Genomic DNA, 27,996 nt, shown 5'->3' with positions numbered 1-27,996 from the left:
GGTACTGAGAATAATAAGAAAACGAGGAGTAAGGACAATACTCGTGGTTCCGGATTGGCCAAGAAGAGCTTGGTACCCAGAACTTCAAGAGATGATCTCAGAGGACCCATGGCCTCTGCCGCTCAGACAGGACCTGCTGCAGCAGGGGCCCTGTCTGTTCCAAGACTTACCGCGGCTGCGTTTGACGGCATGGCGGTTGAACGCCGGATCCTAAAGGAAAAGGGCATTCCGGAGGATGTCATTCCTACGCTGATTAAAGCCAGGAAAGATGTAACTGTAAAACATTATCACCGCATATGGCGGAAATATGTTGCTTGGTGTGAGGCCAATAAGGCCCCAACAGAGGAATTTCAGCTGGGTCGATTTCTGCACTTCCTACAGGCAGGAGTGACTATGGGCCTAAAATTAGGCTCCATTAAGGTACAGATATCGGCTCTTGTCGATTTTCTTCCAAAAAGAACTAGCTTCACTACCTGAAGTTCAGACATTTGTAAAAGGAGTGCTGCATATTCAGCCCCCTTTTGTGCCTCCAGTGGCACCCTGGGATCTCAACGTGGTGTTGAATTTCCTAAAATCACATTGGTTTGAGCCACTAAAGACCGTGGATCTAAAATATCTCACATGGAAAGTGGTCATGTTATTGGCCTTGGCTTCGGCCAGGCGTGTATCAGAATTGGCGGCTTTGTCATTTAAAAGCCCTTATCTGATTTTCCATATGGATAGGGCAGAATTGAGGACTCGTCCCCAGTTTCTCCCTATGGTGGTATCTGCTTTTCATTTGAACCAACCTATTGTAGTGCCTACGGCTACTAGCGACTTGGAGGATTCCAAGTTACTGGACGTAGTCAGGGCCTTGAAAATTTATGTTTCCAGGACGGCTGGAATCAGGAAAACTGACTCGCTATTTATCCTGTATGCACACAACAAACTGGGTGCTCCTGCTTCTAAGCAGACTATTGCTCGCTGGATTTGTAGCACAATTCAGCTGGCGCATTCTGCGGCTGGACTGCCGCATCCTAAATCAGTTAAAGCCCATTCTACAAGGAAGGTGGGCTCATCTTGGGCGGCTGCCCGAGGGGTCTCGGCTTTACAACTTTGCCGAGCTGCTACTTGGTCAGGGGCAAACACGTTTGCAAAATTCTACAAATTTGATACCCTGGCTGAGGAGGACCTTGAGTTCTCTCATTCGGTGCTGCAGAGTCATCCGCACTCTCCCGCCCGTTTTCGGAGCTTTGGTATAATCCCCATGGTCCTTACGGAGTTCCCAGCATCCACTAGAACGTCAGAGAAAATAAGAATTTACTCACCGGTAATTCTATTTCTCGTAGTCCGTAGTGGATGCTGGGCGCCCGTCCCAAGTGCGGATTGTCTGCAATACTTGTACATAGTTATTGTTCACTAAAGGGTTATTGTTATGAGCCATCTGTTGAGAGGCTCAGTTATGTTTCATACTGTTAACTGGATATGGTATCACGAGTTATACGGTGTGATTGGTGTGGCTGGTATGAGTCTTACCCGGGATTCAAAATCCTTCCTTATTGTGTCCGCTCTTCCGGGCACAGTATCCTAACTGAGGCTTGGAGGAGGGTCATAGTGGGAGGAGCCAATGCACACCAGGTAGTCTAAAAGCTTTCTTTTAGTTGTGCCCAGACTCCTGCGGAGCCGCTATTCCCCATGGTCCTTACGGAGTTCCCAGCATCCACTACGGACTACGAGAAATAGAATTACCGGTGAGTAAATTCTTATTATTTTACACTGCAAGTTAGATTTCAGTTTGAACACCCCCCACCCAAATCTAACTCTCTCTGCACATGTTATTTCTTTTTCATCCACTAGGGGTCACTGGAGTACTCTTGGGATATGGACGGCTTAGCAGAAACAAAGGCACTGAATATTTAAATTTAGAACTCTCCACCCCTCCATATCCCCGAGTACCTCAGTGTTTTTTCTGTGCTCACAGCACTAACAAGGCTTGTGTGGAGTTCCCACACTTTGTGGAAGATTTTATTAATTTTTCATTTTTACTTTTACATTTTTACTTTTTTCACTTAGCACATCCCTTCCCAGTTTCTGTAAAAACATGGGTCCGGGATAGTGTCGCTGCACGGACAGCGCATGGCGTGTCGGTCCTCACAAAGAGCACCCTCACAGCCACAGGCAGCCCACTGCCTCCTGCAACAGCTGGACGGAGCTTACAGATAGAAGCCCCGTCGCAGCCATGACCTGAAGAGCTGGACGGAGCTTACAAATAGAAGCACCGTCGCAGCAATGACCGGAAGAGCTCGGAGCTTACAGTTAGAAGCCCGTCGCAGGCCTCCCTACAACAAGGTATGCTGGGGAAACGGGGTGGTCAGCGCAGGCTGCCGCCCCGCTGTGTGGGGTCAGTGTTGTAATGCCGCCCGCTCCCGCCGCTCATACAGCCGCCCGCCCCAGCCGCTCCGTCCGGCCACCCCAGCCGCTCCGTCCGGCTGCTCCGTCCGCCCGCCCCAGACGCTCCGTCAGTGCTGTATTGCAAGTGCCAGCGCTGAGAGGGGGAGAACCGCCGCAGCTCGGCTAGCGACGCCGGAAGCCGCTACGCGCCGCTCCGGCCAGCCGACCTCCGCTGCTCGGCAAGAAGTGTCCCTCGCCTCCCTGCAAAGACTTCCCGGCGCTCCCCGCTGAGACACAGCGCTACAGGGAGTACAGGGGGAAGGGGGGGGACCTGGCTGATTACAGTGCGGCTGCAAGGGAATGTAAAGGGAAGAATAGCACTGCCATACCTATATAAACTGCAGTCAGCAGGCAGAGTTAACACTGGAGCATGTATTGTGGCCTGCCTGTGATTATCACTGTATAATAGGCTATTGAGCCTATATTAATACTGGAGGCATGTATTGTAAACTGTCTGTGATTTTCACTGTATAATAGACTATTGAGCCTATATTAACACTAGAGCATGTATTGTGACCTGCCTGTGATTATCACTGTATAATAGGCTATTGAGCCTATATTAACACTGTAGCAATTGTAAACTGTCCTGTGATTATCAGTGTAAGCATGGCATGGGGGCCATTTTAACCATGCTTCCTGTTTCTTCCAGTTTGTAATTCCAGAACGTTCCTGCCCTACATCTCTACTCCACCGGAGGCGCAGGGGTGTTAGTGGGAATTTGGGTTCAGGTTTCACATAGGCTGCCCATGTGAACTGCATTTCGGCCATAAATAGATATATATTACACACCTTAAGTAATAATTTTACTGAGTCGTGCAAGTGTCTGTCCTTTGGCTATTGTGTTGTCTGTCTGCATAAGGAGTAAGGCTCCAGCACAGACTAAAAATAAGTTTTACTACAATGTCTGGACATAAATCTACCACATGTTCAGTATGTTTTGTAGGTTTCCACTCCGGAAGCCGGTTCATTCCCAGATCCTATGTTAAGCATTGGCAATTCAAATTGACTCCGCTCGACAGGAGCGGTAAGATCGGAGTCTCGGAAGTTACTCCGCCAGCTTTAACGGAGGAGTCTCAGCCTTTCCAAAGGTCCAACGTCACTTTGGATACCAGGGTGTTAATTTAACTGGTCTTATAATTTAAACATTTCTTCTATGTTGCAGTCTGACAATTCTATGTCAAACCTCACAGCGCTAAATACGAGTGAGGAGGGCACATTAGACAGTCAGATAGTGCGGCTTTTGACAACCATACATTGCTAATGACCAGTGAGTCAGTCTCTGAAATTTACAGAGACTAAGGAGCCTCTAACATCTAATCCGTCGTTTTTACTAAACAACAGATCTTCAATGGGTTTCTTATTTAGGATATCTTACTAAATTTTAAGGCTATTTACCCGTTTCCACACAGTGACATCTAAATTGGAGAATCCGCCATTGGTGAATTCGTCTGTGTCAAACCTTATAAAGACCCAAGATACATTTGGGTCACTAGGGCGCTCTGTGTATGGAAACAATGACGATCAAGTTATACTTATCGTTAATAAGAAGCTGCTCAGTATCTCTGTACAGCTCCTGCTGCCGCCTGTTACCTCGCTTCTTGCTTTTCATCGTCGCTAGTTTCAGCACGACAAGGCCAGAAGTTGTTTGGTCCTAAATTTCACAAATGCATATTTCAGGCCAGGTAGCCATTGCCTCCTCCGGTATCAAGACGGAAATACTCTGGTCCGGCGTTTAAAGCCTTTAGACTTCAGTTTTTTTCAAGGCTGTGGTACAAAAATAGTCACGCCTTGTAACGCCAGGGCGCTAAAGTCACAACAAGCAGTGGCTTGACGGGCTCTCAGCCCATCTCGAATTTCCAATTGTGGGAGCGCGCCTTTACACGTTACATTTGCCGGGTTTCCAGCCATCCACTCAAAAGACAGGACTGCCTCTGTCGGACGAAATAAGGCGTTTTGGCAGGTTGCCATTCAGTCTCTGCTGGTTTCAGCAGTTTTTAATTCCAGGCCTGGTACACCAACAAGGTCAGGGTTATTATTCCCGTCTGTTTGTGGTACCGAAGCCGGAGGGCTCCGTCGCAGTCTCAATCAGTAAGTCATTTACTACAGATTGAAGATGGATTTTCTGCGGTCAGTATTTGCATATTTGGAGCCACAAGATTGCATGATTACGCTTGATCTCCAGGATGCGTACTTACACATTCCGGTTTGGTCACCTCATCACAGGTTCTTGCGTTTTGCAATACGCCACAACCATTAACCGTTTCAGGTTCTACCGTTTGGCCTCTTGTCAGCGCCTCGGGTATTCACCAAAGTTATGTTTGTGATGATAGCTCATCTCAGATCCCTGGCAGTGACAATCGTTCCATACTTAGACGATCTGCTCATAAGAGCTCCGTCTCAACAGATGCTCCTCCGACTTGCGCTGCTAACGTACACCACGGTTGCAGTGTCAACTTCAAAAACAATCGCATCTAATTCCGTCTCAACGACTTCAATTCCTAGGTATGATTCCACATACGGTAAATCAAAGAATTTACCTACTACACCAGAAAGAACAGATTATACGCCATCTGGTACAATTAGTGCTCAAGCCACGCACACTATCGGTACATTTGTGTATTCGCCTATTAGGAACAATGATGGGCTTTCAAAGCGCTTCAGTTCGGAGGTTTTCACTCGCGTCCATTTCAACAGCAGTGGTCGTCCTCACATAGGCAGATTTCCTACAGGGGGGCGAGGGTGTCTCTACTCTGGGAGAGAGTCTCAGAGGTTGGGGAGTTGTAGTTTAAAATGGTCATCGACAGGGTTTCTAAACGGATCACGACAGATTGCTGTCTATAAATGTCCTGAAACTCCGTGCAATTTACAATGCACTACATGCTTCGCTCTCAGACTGTCCAAGTGCAGTCAGACAACGCGACGGCAGTCGCATACACAACAACCAGGGAGGAACGAGAAGCCGCATGGCAATGCGGGAAGTAGCTCGAATCCTCAATTGCCCAGAATACCACAAGGTGATATTGTCGACTGGGTTCATTCCGGGAGTGGACATCTGCTAGACAGATGATCTCAGCCGTCAGGATTTTTATCCAGGAGACTGGGCATTAAATCCAGAGGTGTTTCACATGTTGGTCCACAGGTGGGGTTACCCTCAGGTGGACATGATGGCATCTCGCCACAATTACAAATGCCCAGTATGTGTCCAGAAGGACAGATCCCAAGGGCAGTGGCGGTGGATGCTCTCACAATCGCGTGGCCGTACAGCCTCGTGTATCTGTTTCCACCGTTTTCCGCTGCTCTCTCCGTTGCTAAAACGGATCAAAAGAGAGTCCGTCACAGTCATACTAGTGATATCTCATTGGTCTCGGAGAGCTTGGTTCTCGAATCTCCGAGGACTACTCGCAGACGATCCTTGGCCGTTCATACTACGTCCAGACCTGTTACAACAGGGGCCGTTCTTTTACCCCTATTTAGCGCGGATGCGTTTGACGGGGTGGTTGTTGAGACCGCCCTCTTAAGAAGAGAGGGCATTACAGTATCGGTTATACCAACCATGTTACGAGCTAGGAAGCCGGTTACGGCAGCTCATTATTACAGATTTTGGCGTGCCTATATAGGTTGGTGTGAAGCTCGGAAGTTTCCGACATCATCTTTCAAGTTACCCGTATTCTGTTATTTTTACAGACGGGGTTGGATGGAGGACTGCGTTTATCTACACTGAAGGTGCAGGTATCTGTGTTGTCAATTTATTTTCAAAAGACGATTGGCGCTATTGCCGTCGGTACACACCTTTCTGCAGGGTGTCCTCAGAGTACAGCCTCCATTTATTCCACCTACAGCGCCATGGGACTTGAATCTGGTTTTAGATTTCTTACAGTCTTCATATTTTGAACCCTTACAGCAAGTGGATATAAAGTTTCTCACTTGGAAAAAAAATTTTCTTCTAGCCTTAGCTTCGGCAAGGCGTGTTTCAGATTTGGGTGCCTTGTCATGCAAGCCACCGTATTTGGTGTTTCATGATGACAGAGCGCAACTTCGGACTAATCTCGATTTCTTACCAAAGCTATTGTCATCTTTTTCACATCAATCAACCAATAGTAGTTCCTGTGTTGACAGCACATTCTGGAACTCTGAATGTGATACGCGCATTACGCGTTTATGTGTCCCGAACGTCTACAGTTCGTAATACGGATACGTTGTTTGTTCTCTATGATGCTGCCAAGTGGAGGCCAGCTTCTCAGCAGACCTTATCCAGATGGATACAACTGACTATACGTCAGGCCTACCTTAAGGCTAGGTTACAGTCGCCTACATCAGTAATAGCTCATCCCACAGGTTCTGTGGGAACGTCATGGGCAGCTGGTTGTGGAGCTTCTACGACGCAGCTTGACCGTGCGGCTACATGGTCTTCAGTGCACATGTTTGTGCGCTTTTACAAGTTTGATACGTTTGCGGCATCAGCATCTAGCTTTGGCCGCCTAGTGTTACAGGTGTCAAACAGCTCTCCCGCCCACAGGGGAAGCTTTGGTACGTCCCAAGAGTACTCCAGTGACCCTTAGTGGATGAAAAAGAAAATAGGATTTTGATACTTACCAGGTAAATCCTTTTCTTTGAATCCATAGGGGGCACTGGACGCCCACCCAGAGCAGTTTTACCTGGGTTGTATTAAGCTCAGGGGATCTTATGGTAACACATTTTCACCGACTGGTTCAAATTATAAGGTTCTATCGGTTATGGTGTCAACTGTTTCGTTGTCAGTAACGTTATGTGTCAACTTTGTTGTTGTCCGTTAGGTTATAGGAATTCTCCATTGTCAACCTCTCTATAGTTCCTGTTCGGCTCAGTAAAAAACACTGAGGTACTCGGGGATATGGAGGGGTGGAGAGTTCTAAATTTAAATATTCAGTGCCTTTGTTTCTGCTAAGCCGTCCATATCCCAAGAGTACTCCAGTGCCCCCTATGGATTCAAAGAAAAGGATTTACCTGGTAAGTACCAAAATCCTATTATCTGCAACCCCTCCCCCCCCCGCAGTGCACATGGTTTTGCCAAACTGCTAACAAATTTGCTGCTACGATCAGGTCTGAATTACCTCCTATGTACATGGCAGAAGCACTGGATCCAAGTTGCCAATCCCACACACAGGAAAGCAACATTTGTTCCGCCCAGCCGGAAATGACGCTGCTTCACAATAAATAAAAGATTTAAAATCGAAATTAATGAAGTGAAATATGAAACTAAAACTAATACATATATGTGTGTAAGCATCATTCAATCAATAAAGGGGTATCTTGAGCTGTTTTTATATTAAAACCTAATAGATTCAATAGTACATAGCTCCCAATATTGGTGGAAAAGCTATTTAGCCTTTACCATGGGAGTATACTATGCAAAAGCCCAATAGTTAGACACACATAAATAAAACGTAAACAAATAAATAAAAAAAACTTTCTGCCATCCAAAAATCCCAAAAAATAATTACCTAACATTTAACAGTACTCAAGATGCAGTCACGGAACTTGAGATTGGTGGGCCCAGACGCAAAAGTTTTCTTTGGGCCCCCCAACGCCTCACTATGATTTGCCACATGGCAGACGGTGACAAGAGAGGGAGACAGAGGGTGACAGGGTGAGGTAGTGGATGATAGGGAGAGTCACACAGGGAGCAGTGTTTGGGAGACGGGGAAAGGCAGAAGATGTTGGGAGAAGCAGAGGGTGATGAGAGAGGAAGACAGACGGACAGGGTAATGCCTGGTTGAGGGTGACAGCAGTTGGTGACAGGGAAAGGGTGATGCCTTGTTGAGGGTGACAGCAGTGGGTCACAGGGGAAGGGTGACAGTAGTGGAAGGCATGGAGAGGGTGATGTCTGGGAGAGGGTGACAGCAGTAGAGCAAAGCTTGCTTGATCTTGATTTTTAGTATGAACTGCTGTCTCTTGGACTCAGGGCCATTACACGGAGTACACAGCCACGTAGATCGCCACACTGTGCAAGGTGCCACGACTGCATTCTCCCTATTCATCCCCCCCCCCCTTCCCCTTCCCAACCCGAGCGTTCGAGTCCCAGGATGTCATCCGTTCCCTGGACACCGCAGGCAACCCCGCTGTTTTGACACCGCCGCAACTCCACTCCCAGGACACCACTGGCAGAGTGGACACAGGGCACTTTTCGCATGCAGGGCTGAGGAGCAATGTAGGAGGACCCACAGCAGCACAGCATCCATTAACTGGGAAAGATCCATTGAGGTGAGGACACATGCACATAGAGTGTATGGGTTTAATGCTGCTAAGTGGCACTGGGTCACCCACTATCTCCCTGTCACTGCTACCTTAGTCACCCACTACCTGTTACCCTTGCCTCAGTCACCCACTATCTCTCTGTCACCCCTGCCTCAGTCATCCACTATCTCCCTGTTACCCCGCCTCAATCACAAACTATCTCCCTGTCACCCCTGTCTCAGACACCCACTATCTCGCTGTTAACCCTGCTTCAGTCACCCACTATCTACCTGTCACCCCTGCCTCAGTCACCCACTATCTCTCTGTCACCCCTGCCTCAGTCATCCACTATCTCCCTGTTACCCCGCCTCAATCACAAACTATCTCCGTTACCCCTGCTTCAGTCACCCACTATCTCCCTGTCACCCCTGCTTCAGTCAACCACTATCTCCCTGTCACCCCTGCCTCAGTCACCCACTATCTACCTGTCACCCCTGCCTCAGTCACCCACTATCTACCTGTCACCCCTGCCTCAGTCACCCACTATCTACCTGTCACCCCTGCCTTAGTCACCCACTATCTACCTGTCACCCCTGCCTCAGTCACCCACTATCTACCTGTCACCCCTGCCTCAGTCACCCACTATCTCCCTGTCACCACTGCCTCACCAGTCACCCACTATCTCCCTGTACCCTTGGGGTACAGTTGTGTGACTACACCCCTTTCTTGTGAGACCACACCCCTTGCACGCGCCGTCCCTTATCCCATCAAGGGGCGCCCAAAAAAAATTTGTGCTTACCAATAAAACAAAGCTCAGGCCGGCCCTGCTTGGACTGCCTCACGGCCTGTCACCTCTGCTAATCTTATTGGCGTCCCTCTTTACGGCTGTGCTGTAACACTCCCTGCTCAGATGTACATACCTACTCCCCCTCTACGTCCAACTCACTAGTTCCTCCTGATTGAGTCTGTGCCGTTTTCTTGGTGCTTATCCTGCGCTCCTGCTTGCTGACAGAAACGCGATCCGACACACACCTGCAGTTACTGTCCAGTAAAACCTGCTTAACGGCTTTCTCCTCCACTTTTTATAGCTGGTGGCTCATGCTGACTCCTCCGGCAGCTGGCGGGAGTATTTTCAAGCTGGCTTGTCATACATTTGCCCTTTCTGCAGCGGGGTACACTGGGTTCCACAGGGAATAACATCGGGGTGTTGAGTAGGATCTTGATCCTTGGCACCAACAGGCTAAAGATTTGACTGTTCCCAAGATGCTCAGCGCTGCCTCCTCTATAACCCCGCCTCCGTGCACAGGAGCTCAGTTTGCCCTCAAAAGAGCTTTTTAAAGTGAAGAAAGAAGACTTCAAGGGCTGCAGCAGAGACACTCTCAGTGCTAGATATCATTCTGACATCTCCTGCTGCAGCTCCATCACCTCCCCCAGCGGCGCTGTATACTCCCGTGTCCCTGGTTGCCGGGTACTTACAGCGGAGACTCCGGTTCTCTTCATCAGACACACACACCAGCCGCAGCTCTCCAGGATCACGTGGCCGCATCAAGGGAGGAGGTAAGAGGGTCCCCCAGGCGGGACCCGCTGGAAATCGCAATTCAGCGCGGCCGATGGGAGGTGGGCCGCGCGCGCAGGCCTGGACACTGTGGTAGTACAGGGACCCCACTGGACCACCAGGGCAGGGGCACAGGTCGATTTTATTAAAAACCATTTACATATAGCCCACAGTACCCGGTGGTGAAGTCCAGCAAGGGGATAAGGCTCTGACCTGTAGCCTCTCCCCCAGCCCCAGGGCACCATTTAGGGTAAATGTTCCCGCCCTGAGGCGGCATCTCTCTCTCTCCCTTACTCGCTTTCAGCGTTTGAGCGCCATCTTCACATGCTGAGCTGATCCTGGGACTGTTTGGGCAAAGCCTCCTCTAAAGCCGCGTGCATGTCAGCACTGTGCATTTTACAGGACACTTAAGTATTTTACATGTCTGGTTGCAGTGTTAGTTAAGAAACAGTGCATTACTTCAGGGTTATGTAGTACAAGTACCCTGTGATATACATCCAGCCTTTACTGTGCATTGATATATCTATTGATCTGTATAGCTTTACTTAGTATTGCTAGTCCAGTGCAGTTTTATTGATTGTCATAATTTCTGCATTGTACATGTGACTATGTGTGTGTGCATATAGCTGCTGCGTCATTTCTATTCCGTGTATCTCACTCAGATTGCTTTCCCTATATTCTGTACCCTGAGGGGGGCTAAGTGCGTCAGGGTTATTTGATATAGGTGTTTCACAAGATATACTTTTCTGCTGCGGGGTACACTGGGCTCCACAAGGATAGACATTGGGGTGTAGAGTAGGATCTTGATTCGAGGCACCAACAGGCTCAAAAGCTTTGACTGTTCCCAAGATGCATAGCGCCGCCTCCTCTATAACCCCGCCTCCCTGCACAGGAGCTCAGTTTTGTAGTTGGTGCCGCAGATAGCAGGCACGTAACAGAGGGGCTGCTCCAGGCAGCCCTAAGAAGAGCTTTTTTCTGAAGAAAAGTGAAGACTTCAAGGGCTGCAGCAGTGTGTAGATGTCAGTAGACATTCACTGCTGCAGCTCCATCTCTCCCTAGCTGCGCTGTACACACTCGCGCCCTGGTTGCCGGGTAACTACAGCGGGAGGCTCCGGTTTTCTTCTGGTCACGCACACGACTGGGGCTCTCCGGGATCGCGTAGCCGCGCTTCGGGAGGTGGGGAGTGGGTCCCGCTCGCGGGACCCGTGCTGTATCGCGATCCGGCGCGACCGGTGGACACTGTGGCAGTACAGGCGATCCCACTAGATCACCAGGGCATGGGTGCAGGTCAGGTTTTCTCTATAAACCTTTTTATATGTAGCCGGCAATACCAGGTGGTTTTGCCAGCAGATGGGATAAGGCTTAGACCTGGAGCTCCTCCCCCAGCCCCAGGGCGCCATTTCCAGTAAATGTTCCCGCACTGGAGCTGCATATCTGTCTCTCCCTCACTCCCTGTCAGTGTTTGGGCGCCATTTCTCTCAGCTACACTGTTCCTGGGACTGCTTGGGCAAATTCTCCTTTGTAAAGCCGCCTTGTAGTCAGCGCTGTGATTTTACAAGACACTTAAGTATTCTACATGTTATTTAGACAGTGATAGTTAAGAAACAGTGCATTTAGTCAGGGTTCTCTGGTACAAGTACCCTGTGATATACATCCAGTTCTTACTGTGCAGTGTTATATCTATTGACTACATAGCTATATATATATATATATATATATATATATATATATATATATATATATAAGCTAGTCCAGTGCAGTATTATTGTTTGTAATAACCTCTGCATTGTACAACTGTGACTATATGTGTGTGCATTAGCTTGCTGGGCGATTTTCATTTCGTGTCTCTCACTCAACTTGCTATCCCTATATTGTATAACCTGAGGGGGCTTGGTGCGTCAGGTTTCTAATACTGTAATATAGGATATTCACAAGACATACTCTAATTGTATTTTTCTCTGTGATTTTAGTCACCATATCTCTCCTGTATCCCTGCTTGTGCTGACTACACTGCGCAGGGGTTTGGGCAAGAGGTATTGTGCTGCTGACACTTGTACTGTGTTACCTGATATTGCAAACTATATCATGTCTGCTTCTGAGGGTAACGGTTCTGGGCTGAACACACTACCGGTGTTGCTGATGCCACAGATCCCTATGAGGATAATATAGCAGCTGCGGGCTCTGGTTCTGGGGGCTCCTTGCCCCCCAGTGGGACTGTGGCAACGGGTGTCCATAATGACCCGCCGTGGGCTACTTTCTCCACACTTCTGAATACGCTAGTTACTAAACTAACGCCCCCTATGGGACCTCCTATGCCGGTTCAACCGTATGTGGTCCCCGCGGCTAACCCGCCGTGGGCAGATAACTTGTCTGCTCAATTGAAGAAATTGAACCAGTCTTTGACTACTAAAAGGTCAGACCCTCACTCGCCTAAGACCAAGGGGTCCTCTAAGCGAGCTCTTACCTCCTCACAATCCACTGCTGTCACTGACACCTCGTCTGATGAAGATGGCGCTTACACTGACCCCACAGATTTTGACACAGATACTGCTGATGGGGAGGGTAGTTCACACGTGGATGTTCCTGATCTTTTGGAGGCTATTAAATTAAATCTACAGATTACAGATGATCCCGAGCCATCCGTCCCTCCTAAGAAACCAGATAGGTTCAAGCGTCAGAAGGTGGTTAAACAAGTTTTACCTCACTCTGATCACCTGGTGGATATACGTCAGGAATCCTGGGAAAATCCAGTGCAGAAGTTTGTGCCTCAAAAGAAGATGCTGGCTCGCTATCCCCTCGCGCCAGAGCTGTCTAAAAATTTGGAAACGCCTCCTCCTGTGGACTCGCATGTGGCTAGGATGGTGGTTTCCTCAGCTCTACCTGTCACTACCGTCACATCTCTGAAAGAGCCTACGGATAAACGTGTGGAGGGTTGTCTGAAAGCGATTTACACCCTCACGGGTGCTGCACAAAGGCCCACTATTGCAGCAACATGGGCTGCAGAGGCTATTGAAGCGTGGGCCCTAGAGTTGGAAGCTGAAATCTCTTCTGACCATGCTAGATAGTACTTGTCATATACTGTCACAGCTTCTCGCTATATTAAAGAGGCGGCTTCTGATGCCGGTATTCTAGCAGCCAAGGCCTCTACTACGTCAGTCCTGGCTCGCCGGATATTGTGGCTGAGATCCTGGTCCGTGGATCTGGATTCTAGAAAAACCCTGGAGGTGCTCCCTTTCAAGGGAGATATTCTGTTTGGGGAGGACTTAAATAAGATAGTGGCTGACTTGGCTACTGCCTGTCTGCCAAGTACCGCCCCTTCTGTGCCGAAGGTTAAAGGTACTTCCTTTCGCCCCTTTCGTCCTTCAGGTAAAGCAAAAGGTCAGGCGTACCACAAGCAGGCCCGCACTTCCAAACCTGGTAAGCAAAAGCCCAAAAGAGCCTGGGCTGCCCATCAGCCAGCTTCCAAGACCGATAAGCCTGCCACATGACGGGACGGGCCTCCCCCTGGGGGATCCCAGGGTGGGGGGCCGGCTTCTAGGGTATACCCAGGATTGGTTGAAGTCCACTTCAGATGCCTGGGTACGGGAAGTCGTCACTCGAGGTTACGCCATAGCCTTCAAAAACCGCCCCCCCTCATTGATTTTGCCTGACAGACGTCCGGTGGGGCCTTCCAGACGTGGATCTGATGGCGTCTCGACACAACCACAAGGTTCCGGTCTTCGGAGCAAGGACAATGGATCCTCAAGCAGCATTCGTGGATGCGCTGGCGGTGCCGTGGGTGTTTCGGCTGCCGTACATGTTCCCTCCGGTGTCACTCCTGCCCAGGGTAATTCGGAAGTTCAAGCAGGAAAGAGGACTCCTGCTTCTCATAGCTCCAGCGCGGCCCAGACGGCACTGGTTCTCAGACCTGCAAGGCCTCTCGTCCAATTCTACTTCCACAACGCCCAGACCTCCTCGTTCAGGGCCCCTGTGTCTACCAGGACCTGGCCTGGCTGTCTTTGACAGCGTGGCTCTTGAAGCTTCCGTCTTGAGGGCTAAAGGGTTTTCTGAGGCGGTCATTCAGACTATGTTGCGGGCCCGGAAACCGGCTTCTGCTCGGATTTACCATAGGGTCTGGCATTCTTACTTTGGTGCGCATCTAACAATTATGACGCTTCCAAGTTTAGTACAGCCAAGTTGTTGGCTTTTCTTCAGCAGGGCCTGGACTTAGGCCTGCGTCTGGCCTCCCTCAAGGTTCACATTTCTGCCTTGTCGGTGTGATTTCAGAGAAAGATTACGACCTTACCTGATGTGCATACCTTTACTCAGGGTGTGTTGCGTATCCAACCTCCCTATGTCCCGCCTGTGGCTCCTTGGGACTTGTCGGTGGTTTTGGAGGCGTTACAAGAGTCTCCGTTTGAACCTCTTGGTTCGGCTGATCTTAAGTGGCTTTCCCTTAAGGTGGTGTTTCTGCTGGCTATTGCCTCAGCTAGAAGAGTGTCGGATTTGGGTGCCTTGTCTTGTAGTTCCCCATATCTGATATTTCACCGTGACCGGGCGGTTCTTAGGACTCGTCCCGGATATTTACCTAAGGTGGTTTCTTTGTTCCACCTTAATCAGGAGATTGTGGTTCCGGCACTTGTTTCTCCTGATCTGTCTCCCAAAGAGTGGTCTTTGGATGTGGTACGGGCTCTCCGTATCTATGTGAAAAGAACTGCTTCTATTAGGAAATCTGATTCTCTCTTTGTTCTGTTTGGATTTCACAAACGGGGCTGGCCTGCTCACAAGCAGACTTTGGCCAGATGGATTAGAATGGTGATTGCACAAGCTTATGTGAAGGCTGGTCTGTCAGCTCCTGCTCACATTACGGCCCATTCTACTCGTTCCGTTGGACCTTCTTGGGCGGCCCGCCGTGGTGCGACCCTTGAACAATTGTGCAAGGCAGCTACGTGGTCCTCAGTAAACACGTTCATAAGGTTCTATGCCTTCGATAGTGCCGCTTCCCAGGATGCTTCCTTTGGACGCCGGATTCTTGTGCCCGCTTCAGTGCGTCCCCTCCCATAAGGAACTGCTTAGGACATCCCCAATGTCTATCCTTGTGGAGCCCAGTGTACCCCGCAGCAGAAAACGAGTTTTATGGTAAGAACTTACCTTTGTTAAAACTCTTTCTGCGAGGTACACTGGGCTCCACAAGGCGCCCATCCTGACGCACTTAGCTTCTTTGGGTTGGTACGGCATTAGCCGCTGACACTTTCTCCTGTCGTGAGAGTGCGGTTTATGTGGCTACTGTTGTCGTCTCTTTTCCTGCTACTGCATTGGGCTGGTTAACTAAGAACTGAGCTCCTGTGCAGGGAGGCGGGGTTATAGAGGAGGCGGCGCTATGCATCTTAGGACCAGTCAAAGCTTTTGAGCCTGTTGGTGCCTCGGATCAAGATCCTACTCTACACCCCAATGTCTATCCTTGTGGAGCCCAGTGTACCTCGCAGAAAGAGTTTTAACAAAGGTAAGTTCTTACCATAAAACTCATTATTGTGTATTTTTCTCTGTGATTTTCAGTCATTATATACCTCTTGAATCCTCTGTTTGTGCTATCACAGGGGGTTCTTGATTAGGTATTATACTGCTGAGATTGTAATTTGTTGTCCGTGGTTCATGCTTTCATATTATGTCAGCTTCAAGTGGCGACGGTTTTGCGGCTGCGTGGTGGTGACGCTGCAGACAATTTGGAGGAAAATATAGCAGCAGAGGGTTCAGGTTCTGGGGGCTCCCTGCCCCCCAGTAGGGCCGTAGCAACGGGGGTCCATAATGACCCACCTTGCGCTACTTTTTCTTCTCTACTAAATACACTGGTAACTAGACTCACGCCCCCTATGGGACCTCAGGTACAGCCACATATTGTCCCTGCGGTTAATCCGCCATGGGCAGATCTCCTGTCCACTCAGTTACAGCAATTGAATCACTCACTGAACAAACAAAAACCTAACCCTCGCCCGCCTAAGACCAAGGGGTCCTCTAAGCGGGCCATTACTTCCTCACAATCCACCCATGTTCCAGACACTTCGTCTGATAAAGATGGCATATATACTGACCCCTCAGACACTGACCCAGATGTTTCTGATGGGGAATCTGTTTCGCAGGTGGATGTTCCTGACTTATTGGAGGCCATCAGGCTGAGTCTTCAAATTGATGATGACCCAGAACCTGTTGTTACCTCTAAGAAACCGGATAGGTTTAAACATCAGAAGGTTATTAAACAAGTTTTGCCTCATTCTGACCACTTAGTTGACATACGTCAGGAATCCTTGGAAAATCCAGGAAAGAAATTCACACCTCACAAGAAGATGCTGGCTCGCTATCCCCTCGCTGCGGAGCTAAGTATTCGCAAGTGGCGCGGGTGGTAGTGTCCTCTGCTCTGCCTGTAACTACCGTCACTTCTCTGAAAGAACCGACGGATAAGTACGTGGAGGTTTGCTTAAAAGCTGTTTACACCCTCGCAGGAGCTGTGCATCGTCCCACTATTGCAGCTACTTGGGCTGCAGAAGCTATTGAAGCGTGGGCTCAGGAGGTGGAAGCAGAGCTGCCGTCCAACTTTTCTGATAATGCTAGACAATGCCTCTCGTATATTGTCACAGCATCTCATTACATTAAGGAGGCGGCTTCTGATGCCGGTATTCTGGCGGCCAAGGCTTCTACTACATCCATTTTGGCTTGCCGGATTCTCTGGTTACGGTCCTGGTCTGTGGATCTGGACTCTAAGAAAACCATGGAGGTGCTCCCTTTTAAGGGAGACATTCTTTTTGGTGAGGATCTCAACAAGATTGTGGCTGACTTGGCTTCTGCTAAGACAGCATGTCTACCTAGTACTGCTCCTTTGGTCCCGAAGGTTAAGAGTACTTCCTTTCGTTCCTTTCGTCCTCCAGGTAAAGCAAAGGGTCAGGTGTCCCCGAAACAGGCTCACACTTCCAAAACCACTAATGCTAAACCTAAACGTGCCTGGGCTGCCCGTCAGCCTGCTTCCAAATCAGACAAGCCTGCTGCATGACGGGGCGGGCCTCCCCCTGGGGAAACCCAGGGTGGGAGGCCGACTTCTAAGGATTACCCAGGAAAGGTTGAAGACCACTTCAGATGCCTGGGTATGGGAAGTCATCACTCACGGATACGCCATATCCTTCAAGAATTGTACACTCATCGATTTTGCCTGACGGACATCCCTTCGGATCCGGTGAAGGCAGAAACTCTTAATTTGGTGGTACAATCCCTCCTGGACACAGGAGTGGTAGTGCCGGTGCCTCTGGCTCAGAGAGGCAAGGGGTACTATTCACCGCTGTTCCTAGTACCGAAACCGAATGGTTCCTCCCGGCCCATTCTCAACCTCAAGTCCTTGAACAAATTGGTGAGAGGCTCCAAGTTTTGGATGGAAACTCTTTGCTCTGTTGTTCTGGCTTTGGAGCCTGGGGACTATATGGTCTCCCTGTACATACAAGATGCTTATCTCCATTTTCCTATTGCCATGTCGCATCAGCAGTACCTGCAGTTTGCTATTGGCAACCTCCATTATCAATTTCGCGCTTTACCTTTTGGTTTGACCACGGCTCCGCGAGTCTTCACAAAGGTCATGGCAGTGATGACAGCTTTACTCCGCCGTCAGGGTGTCGGGATCCTACCATATCTGGACGACTTGCTGATCCTGGCAAATTCCCCAGAAATTCTTCTCCGTCATCTGGATCTGACGGCCCAGTTCCTGCAAGCCCACGGGTGGCTCATCAACTGGAAGAAGTCCTCCTTGGTCCCTGCTCAGAGCATGGTGCACCTGGGGGCATTGTTGGACACTCACAACCAGCGGTTGTTCTTGTCTCAGGAGAAGGTTCTGAACCTTCAGGACAAAATTCAATGCTCCCTCTCTCGTCCGCGAGTGTCGATTCACTCTGCGATGCAAGTACTAGGCTTTGAACATGGTGGAGTATGCTCAATTTCATTCCCGCCCTCTGCAGAAACTGATTCTTGCTAAGTGGGAAGGCCTGCCTCACCGGATCAGGTCTCAAATGATCTCATTGTCTCCGGAGGTTCGTCTGTCACTGAACTGGTGGCTCCAGGACCTACGATTGAGCAGGGGTCGTCCCTTCTGGAACTTCAGCTGGGTCCTTCTGACGACGGATGCCAGTCTGAGGGGTTGGGGCGCGGTGTTGGAGCAACACTCCCTTCAGGGTTGGTGGACCAAGGAGGAGTCTCTCCTCCCGATAAATATTCTGGAATTGCGGGCAGTGTTCAATGCTCTGAACCTGGCCCAGCATCTGATACAGAACAGGCCTGTTCAAGTACAATCGGACAACGCAACCACGGTGGCGTACATAAATCATCAAGGCGGCACTCAAAGCCGCATGGCAATGATGAAAGTGTCAAAGATTCTTTAGTGGGCGGAATGCCATCTGTCAGCCATATCGGTGGTGTTCATTCCGGGGGTCCTCAACTTGGAAGCGGACTTCCCCGGTCGTCAGGACGTACACGCCGGAGAGTGGAGCCTCCATCCAGAAGTATTTCAACTCCTAATGGACAGGTGGGGCCTACCAGACATAGACCTGATGGCGTCTCGACACAATCACAAGGTTCCGGTCTTCGGAGCAAGGACAAGTGATCCTCAAGCAGCGTTCGTGGACGCTCTGGCAATTTCATGGAACTTTCGGCTGCTGTACGTGTTCCCTCCGGTGTCTCTTCTGCCCAGGGTGATAAGGAAGTTCAAGCAAGAAGAAGGAATCCTGCTTCTGATCGCTCCAGCGTGGCCCAGACGGCATTGGTTCTCAGACCTACAGGGTCTCTCGATAGAGCTTCCTCTTCTACTTCCACAACGCCCAGACCTCCTCGTTCAGGGCCCTTGTGTATACCAGGATTTGGCCCGGCTGGCTTTGACGGCGTGGCTCTAGAAGCTTCAGTTCTGAGGGCCAGAGGATTCTGAGGTGGTCATTCAAACCATGTTGAAGGCCCGTAAACGGGCTTCTGCTCGGATTTATCATAGGATCTGGAATTCTTACTTTGCTTGGTGCGCAGCTAACAATCATGATGCTTACAAGTTTAGTACGGCCAAACTTTTGGCCTTCCTACAACAGGGCCTGGACTTGGGCCTTCGTCTGGCCTCCATCAAGGTCCATATTTCTTCCTTGTCGGTGTGGTTTCAGAGAAAAATTGCGACTCTGCCTTATGTTCATACATTCACTCAGGGTGTGTTACGGATTCAACCTCCCTTTGTCCCGCCTGTGGCTCCTTGGGATTTGTCGGTGGTTCTGGAGGCCTTGCAAGAGTCTCCATTTGCACCTCTTGAGTCTGCTGACCTTAAGTGGCTTACTCTTAAGGTTATGTTTCTGCTGGCTTTTGCCTCTGCTAGACGGATTTCAGATTTGGGTGCCTTATCCTGTCGGTCTCCGTTTCTGATTTTTCACTGTGACCGGGCAGTCCTTCGGACACGCCCTGGTTATCTACCTAAGGTGGTATCTTCTTTCCAACTTAACCAAGAGATTGTGGTTCCGGCCTTTATCTCTCCTGAATTGTCATCTAAAGAGCGGTCTTTGGATGTGGTACGGGCTCTCTGTATCTATCTGAAGAGGACAGCCTCCGTCTGATTCTCTCTTTGTACTTTTTGGTTTTCACAAACATGGCTGGCCTGCGAATAAGCAGACCCTGGCCATATGGATTAGAATGGTGATTGCACATGCTTATATACAGGCTGGCCTTCCAGCTCCTGCTACCATAAAAGCCCATTCTACTCGGTCTGTTGGACCTTCTTGGGCGGCCCGCCGTGGTGCGACCCTTGAACAGTTGTGGTCCTTAGTGAACACGTTCATAAGTTTCTATGCCTTCGATACTCCGCCTCCCAGGATGCTTCCTTTGGATGCCGGGTTCTTGTGCTCGCTACAGTGCATCCCCTCCAATGAGGAATTGCTTTAGGACATCCCCGATGTTATTCCCTGTGGTACCCAGTGTACCCCGCTGCAGAAAAGGAGATTTATGGTAAGAACTTACCGTTGTTAAATCTCTTTCTGCAAGGTACACTGGGTTCCACAGGGCGCCCACCCTGACGCACTTAGCTTCTTTGGGTTTGTATGGCATTACCCGCTGATACCTTCTCCCGTCGTAAGAATGTGGTGTACGTGGCTACTAACGGTTGTCGTCTCTTTTGCCTGCTACTGCATTGGACTGGTTAACGAAACTGAGCTCCTGTGCACGGAGGCGGGGTTAAAGAGGAGGCGGCGCTGAGCATCTTGGGAACAGTCAAAGCATTAGCCCAGGCATGTCCAAACTGTGGCCCTCCAGCTGTTGTGAAACTACATATCCCAGCATGCCCTGACACAGTTTTGTTGTCAGAGAATGCTAAATCTGTGTCAGAGCATGCTGGGATGTGTAGTTTCTCAACAGCTGGAGGGCCGCAGTTTGGACATATCTGCTTTAGCCTGTTGGTGCCTCGGATCAAGATCCTACTCTACAGCCCGATGTTATTCCCTGTGGAACCCAGTGTACCTCGCAGAAAGAGATTTAACAACGGTAAGTTCTTACCATAAATCTCCTTTTTTGTTTATAAATAATATTCCTTTTCACACATTTGAACATAGAATAAACAAGTATTGAAATGCTGGGAAACCTTCAGTTCAGCTAAACATATTCTAATGCAAGAGTCACTGGTGGTCATTCCGAGTTGATCGCTCGCTAGCAGTTTTTAGCAGCCGTGCAAACGCTATGCTGCCGCCCACTGGGAGTGTATTTTAGCTTAGCAGAAGTGCGAACGAAAGGATCGCAGAGCGGCTACAAAATTATTTTGTGCAGTTTCTGAGTAGCTTCAAAGCTACTCAGCGCTTGCGATCACTTCAGACCATTCAGTTCCTGATTTGACGTCACAAACACGCCCTGCGTTCACCCAGCCACGCCTGCGTTTTTTCTGGCACGCCTGCGTTTTTCCGAACACTCCCTGAAAACAGTCAGTTGACACCCAGAAACGCCCTCTTCCTGTCAATCACTCTGCGGCTGCCTGTGCGACTGAAAAGCATTGCTAGACCCTGTGTTAAACTACATTGTTCGTTGTAATAATACGCTGCGCATGCGCATTGCGTCATTTTTTTGCCTCATCGCTGCACAGCGAACGAATGTAGCTAGTGATCAACTTGGAATGACCCTCACTGTCACTTTCTATCCCAAAAGGGGCTTTTTAAGGATGACACCTTACTTGGGCAGGGTATCACAGAAGGACCACTGTAATTACACACAACACATTGTGAGCATGCAGGTTGAGTATCCCTTATCCAAAATGCTTGGGACCAGAAGTATTTTGGATATCGGATTTTTCCGTATTTTGGAATAATTGCACACCATAGTGAGATATCATGGCGATGGGACCTAAATCTAAGCACAGAATGCATTTATGTTACATATACACCTTGGGGGTCATTCCGAGTTGTTTGCTCGTTGCCGATTTTCGCAACGGAGCGATTAAGGCAAAAATGCGCATGGTACGCAGTGCGCATGCGCTAAGTAATTTAGCACAAAACGTAGTAGATTTACTCACGTCCGAACGAAGAATTTTCATCGTTGAAGTGATCGGAGTGTGATTGAGAGGAAGTGGGTGTTTCTGGGCGGAAACTGACCATTTTCTGGGAGTGTGCGGAAAAACGCAGGCGTGCCAGGATAAAACGCAGGTGTGGCTGGAGAAACGGGGTAGTGGCTGGCCGAACGCAGGGCGTGTTTGTGACGTCAAACCAGGAACGAAACGTGCTGAGCTGATCGCAGTGTAGGAGTAAGTCTCGAGCTACTCAGAAACTGCTAAGAATTATTTATTCGCAATTCTGCTAATCTTTCGTTCGCAATTCTGCTAAGCGAAGATACACTCCCAGAGGGCGGCGGCCTAGCGTGAGCAATGCTGCTAAAAGCAGCTAGCGAGCGAACAACTCGGAATGAGGGCCCTTATACACACAGCCTGAAGGTCATTTTAGCCATTATTTTTTTATAACTTTGTGCATTAAACAAAGTGTGTCTACATTCACACAGTTCATTTATGTTTCATATACCCCTTATACACACAGCCTGAAAGTCATTTAATACAATATTTTTAATAACTTTGTGTATTAAACAAAGTTTGTGTACATTGAGCCATCAGAAAACAAAGGTTTCACTATCTCATTCTCACTCAAAAAATTCTGTATTTCGGAATATTCCGTATTTCTGAATATTTGAATATGGCATACTCAACCTGTATTGCACAACCCAATTGCCAGCTACACTGCACATACCACCCACTGCATATGTACTCCTGCCTATTGTGTGGCTGTTTTGATTACATTTCCTCTACTGCAGTTGTAGAGGGGGCACATTTATCTTGCACTGCACATACTCCCGTCAACCTTTTCTCCTTCCATTTCTTCCCTCTTTACCCCCTGACCTCCCTTGCCTTTTCTGCTGAAGTGGATAGAGTCTTGCTGGCTACTAATCAAAAGTGAAGTGGATGAACCAGAGGATGGCAAGTAATTTCAATCTTCTGACATTAATAATATTTTCTGTAGAACACAGATGACAGTATGATTTCATCAGCCAATGCTTCCACAAGCAAATGACTCCTGTTTTGCAGTACTTGTTTTCTCTTACATCCATGAGGATGCTGGGGTCCACATTAGTACCATGGGGTATAGATGGGTCCACCAGGAGCCATTGGCACTTTAAGAGTTTGAGAGTGTGGGCTGGCTCCTCCCTCTATGCCCCTCCTGCCAGAATCAGTTTAGAAAATGTGCCCGAGGAGCTGGTCACAGCTAGGGGACTCTCCAGAGCTTTTCTAGAAACATTTTATTTTAGAGTTTTTTTATTTTACAGGGAGGCTGCTGGGGACAGCCTCCCTGCAGCGTGGGACTAAGGGGGGGAGTAGTGTCCGCCGTGCGGGGTCTGAGCCACTTACTCCGCTGACAGGACACTGAGCTCCTGAGGGGATAGATCGTTCCCCGCCACAGGGGATCACTCACCCCAGCAGCATGTCTCCATCCCCTTACAGATCTGAAGATTGTGGCGAGTAAGTCACCGACCCCCCCAGCAAGCAGGGGGCCGGTGTGAAGATGGCAGCAACAGGGTAGGAGCGCAGTATTAACTGCGCTCCAGAATGGCTCAGCAGTACATAGTGCGGCGCGCTGAGGGGCACCCTGAGCCTGCGCTTACACCCTACACTGGTCACAAAGCCTGTCGGGGTCCCAGGATCTCAGCCAGCATCAATCCCCAGGCCAGTATAATCAGATGAAGAGCGGGAAGACAGCGCCATTTTGGGGGCGGAGCTTCTCAGAGCGGACCCAGCAGCGTTCAGCGCCATTTTCCTGCCTGCGCAGCGCTGATCAGGGGAAAAAAAAAAGGTCCCTCCACAGCAACTCCAGCTATCTCTCACGGTACCAGGGGGTTGTAGAAGGGGAGGGAGGCTGCAATACGACTGTGTAACCTATTAAGGTGCACAGTCAGCGCTGACAAGCGGTCTCCCCTTGGTTATAAGCGCTGTGTGTGGGTTGGCTCCAATCTCTATGTCTCTCTTGCCATTCTTGGAGGGGGGGGGACTCTGCGTGTGTGTGTGTGTGTGTGTGTGTGTGTGTGTGTGTGTGTGGAGTGTTTTGTGGTCCCCTAATCAGGATAGCACTGGTTTAGCACAGATTCCAGCAAGGGAACCTGAGTTGTTTTCCTATATCAAATCTTGGATTTCTCAGATTTCAGACAGGGTTGCAAGTAATGAATCCGCAACCCAGGTATTACAGAACTCTATGGCAGTATTGCCCGATTCTGGTACCTCAGGACGCTCCGCTATATACCCCCACAAACGTGCGCTTGTTCATGTCATGCAAGATGACACGGATACCGATTTTGATACCACAGACGGGAATGGGGATGTGTTGCGGGGTTCTGCCTCTCGTGCAAAGGGGATGCAATTGATGATAGAAGCTATCAGGGATGTGTTGAATATTAATGATACCACACCTGAGCAGGTTGAGGAGGCTTTTTTTCACTGAAAATAAGAAAGCCTCGCTAAACTTCCCTGCGTCAAAGGAATTGAATGCTATATTTGAGAAAGCATGGGAAAACCCTGAGAAAATATTCCAGATCCCTTAAAGGGTCCAGGTGGCGTTTCCTTTCCCTGAGGAGGATAGGAAAAAATGGGAAAGCCCACCAATTGTTGACGCATCTGTGTCCAGACTCTCAAAAAAGGTGGTTTTGCCTGTTCCGGGATCTACCGCCTTAAAGGAGCCGGCTGATCGAAAGATTGATAATACACTTAAATCAATGTACACTGCTTTGGGGGGCCATATTACGTCCCACTATTGCTAGTGCATGGATTGCAAAAGCTATAGTAAAATGGTCAGTCACCTTACTTGAGGATTTGGATACAATGGATAAGGGTGATGTTGAATTGTTTTTGCGTAACATTCACGATTCGGCAGGTTTTATGGTAGAATCCATGAAAGACCTGGGTTCCATGGCTGCGGGGGTCTCTTCCATGTCTGTTTCAGCTTGTCGGGGACTGTGGATGCGCCAGTGGTCGGTCGACGTGGAATCCAGGAAAAGTGTGGAGTCCCTACCCTACACAGGGCAGGCTCTCTATGGGGAAGCTTTGGATGCTTGGATACCCACGGCTACGGCGGGTATGTCTCCGTTCCTTCCCTCAGCTGCACCTGCTCCGAAGAAATCCTTCTCTTCATCAGCATCGCAGTCCTTTCAGCCTAACAAGCCTAGAAAGGCCAAGCTGTCCAATACCTTCTTTATGGGAGGTCGAGCTAAGTCCAAGAAACCTGCTGCGGCAAGTTCCCAGGAAACTAAGCCTGCTTCCAGTACGCCGAAGTCCTCCGCATGACGGTGGACCGCACAGCCTGGAGGTGGGGCCAGTGGGAGCGAGGCTCAGACAGTTCAGTCACGTCTGGGTATCATCCGGCCTGGATCCCTGGGTGATAGATTAAGTGTCCCAGGGATACAGGTTGGAATTTCAAAATCTCCCTCCTCACCGATTTTTTAAATCAGGCTTGCCAGCTCTGCTGGAGAGCAGGACTGTCCTACAAGCAGCAGTTCAGAAGTTGGTGGAGGCACAGGTCATTGTGCCAGTGCCTCCTCATTCGCAAGCCACGGGTTACTATTCAAACCTTTTTGTGGTACCGAAAAGCCCATTCTGAACCTAAATCACTGATTGGAGTCTCTCAGCGCGGTGATATCAGGTCTGGAAGAGGGGGAATTCCTAGTATCCCTGGATATGAAGGATGCGTACCTCCACATTCCGATTTGGCTACCGCATCAGGCTTATCTCCGTTTTGCATTACTGGACTGTCATTTTCAGTTCCAGGCCCTGCCATTCGGCCTCTCTACAGCACCAAGGGTGTTCACCAAGGTGATGGCGGAGATGATGGTTTTACTCCGAAAACGGGGTGAACATCATTCCGTATCTAGAAGATCTACTGATAAAAGCATTGTCCAAGGAGGAGCTGTTGCAGTCCATTGTACTCATGACCCGCCTACTCAGAGTCCACGGTTGGATTCTGAATCTTCCAAAATCTCATTTGGAACTAACCCGGAGGTTGTCATTTCTGGGGATGATCCTCGACACAGAAGTGCAGAGGATGTTTCTTCCACAGAAAAAGGCATTGGTGATACAAACAATGGTCCAGGATGTCCTGAAGCCAGCCCGGGTGTCGGTTCATCAATGCATTCGCCTTTTGGGGAAGATGGTGGCCTCTTATGAGGCTCTCCAGTACGGGAAGTTCCATGCTCGGGCCTTCCAGCTGGATCTCCTGGACAAGTGGTCAGGATCTCATCTACACATGTACCAGAGAATTTGTCTGTCGCCAAAGGCCAGGATTTTACTCCTCTGGTTGCTCCAATTGCCTTACCTTCTGGAGGACCGCAGGTTCGGGATTCAGGACTGGGTCCTTCTAACCACGGATGCTAGCCTCCGGGGCTGGGGCGCAGTCAAAGGGGAAACCTTCCAAAGAAGGTGGTCAAGTCTGGAAGCCGGCCTGCCGATCAACATCCTGGAACAAAGAGCCGTCTACAACGGTCTTCTTCTGGCGGCCCATCTTCTAAGAAAACGGGCCATTCAAGTACAGTTGGACAATGTAATGACGGTGGCTTACATAAACCAACAGGGTGGAACGAAAACCAGAGCTGCAATGTCAGTGGTGACAAACAGACTTCCTCAGCAGACATGATCTCCATCCTGGGGAGTGGGGTCTCCATCCGGAGGTGTTCAAGGTAATAACAGACCTTTGGGGGTTACCCCAAATAGACATGATGGCCTCTCGTCTCAACAAGAAGCTTCAATGCTATTGTTCCAGGTCGAGGGACCCACAAGCAGTGGCAGTGGATGCCCTGGTGTCTCCGTGGGTTGTCCAATCGGTGTACATGTTTCCACCACTCCCACTCATTCCAAGAGTTCTAAAGCTCGTAAGGAGAACAAGAGTTCAAATGATCCTCATTGCTCCAGACTGGCCAAGGCGGGCTTGGTACGCAGACCTTCTGAATCTCTTGCAGAAAGAGCCGAGGCCTCTTCCTCTTTGGAAGGACCTGCTGCAGCAGGGGCCGTTCGCCTATCAGACTTACCGCGGCTACATTTACAGCATGGAGGTTAAAAGCCTGATACTAGCTCGAAAGGGCATTCCGAAGAAGGTCACTCCTACCCTGATACAGGCTAGGAAAGGAGTAACGTCTAAACATTACCATCGTATTTGTAAGAAATATGTCTCTTGGTGTGAGTCCAAGAAGTTTCCTGCGCTGGAGTTTCAACTGGGACGTTTTCGCTTCTTCCTGCAAGCAGGTGTGGATATGGGCCGGGGTTGGGATCTGTGAAGGTCCAGATTTCGGCCCTGTTCATTTTCTTCCAGAAACAATTGGCTGCCCTCCCTGAGGTTCATACCTTTTTGAAGGGAGTTCTGCACATCCAACCTCCCTTTGTACCGCCTACGGCGCCTTGGGACCTTAACGTGGTGTTGCAGTTTCTCCAGTCGGACTGGTTTGAGCCTCTACAGGAGGTTGAGGTCAAATTTCTTACATGGAAAGCTGTCACGTTGTTGGCCTTAGCTTCTGCTAGACGTGTGTCAGAATTGGGGGCTTTGTCCTGTAAAAGCCCTTACTTGATCTTCCACAAAAGATAGAGCTGAGCTCCGGACACGTCACCAGTTTCTTCCAAAGGTGTGTCGGCATTTCATATCAACCAACCTATTGTGGTGCCAGTGGCTACTGACTCCTCAATTTCGTCAAAGTCCTTGGATGTTGTGAGGGCTTTGAAAATCTATGTGAAGAGGACTGCTCGTCACAGGAAATCGGACTCTTTGGCCTGGGTAGAACGCGTTTGTTAAGTTCTACAAGTTCAATACTTTGGCCTCTGATGATCTGAAGTTCAGTTAATCACTTCTGCAGCATCCTCCAGGACGTAACAGAAAATAGGAATTTGGTTACCTACCGGTAAATCCTTTTCTCGTAGTCCGTAGAGGATGCTGGGCGCCCGCCCAGTGCTTCATTTTCCTACGATCATTATCTGGTTCAGTACAACTTTGTTTAGTTATGTACTGCATTGTTACTTGTTAAGTAATGTTTCAGCAGTTGCTGAGTTTTTCAAGCTAGTTAGCTTGATGTGCCTTGTACGTGTGAGCTGGTATGAATCTCGCCACTATCTGTGTTAAATCCTTCTTTCGAAGATGTCCGTCTCCTCGGGCACAGTTTTTAGACTGAGTCTGGTAGGAGGGGCATAGAGGGAGGAGCCAGCCCACACTCTCAAACTCTTAAAGTGCCAATGGCTCCTGGTGGACCCATCTATACCCCATGGTACTAATGTGGACCCCAGC

The 27,996-nt window shown here is 49.3% G+C and overlaps 1 protein-coding gene and 1 long non-coding RNA gene across 2 annotated transcripts in view; one reads left to right on the top strand and one right to left on the bottom strand.

Annotated features, from left to right (window-relative positions):
• Positions 1-9,681, bottom strand: part of BOD1L1 (biorientation of chromosomes in cell division 1 like 1) — a 142,959-nt gene extending 133,278 nt beyond the window's left edge. Inside the window, exon 1 of the mRNA XM_063922880.1 lies at positions 9,564-9,681. The gene's annotated coding sequence lies outside the window, so the exon portion shown is untranslated. The remainder of the gene's footprint in view (positions 1-9,563) is intronic.
• LOC134927843 (uncharacterized) overlaps positions 1-27,996 on the top strand; it is a 72,717-nt gene that overhangs the window by 13,341 nt on the left and 31,380 nt on the right. The gene's annotated exons all lie outside the window — the stretch shown is intronic.

This window comes from Pseudophryne corroboree, chromosome 1, assembly GCF_028390025.1.
Source record: "Pseudophryne corroboree isolate aPseCor3 chromosome 1, aPseCor3.hap2, whole genome shotgun sequence".
NCBI classification, from domain to species: Eukaryota; Metazoa; Chordata; class Amphibia; order Anura; family Myobatrachidae; genus Pseudophryne; species Pseudophryne corroboree.
This window is presented reverse-complemented; position numbering and strand designations above follow the sequence as displayed.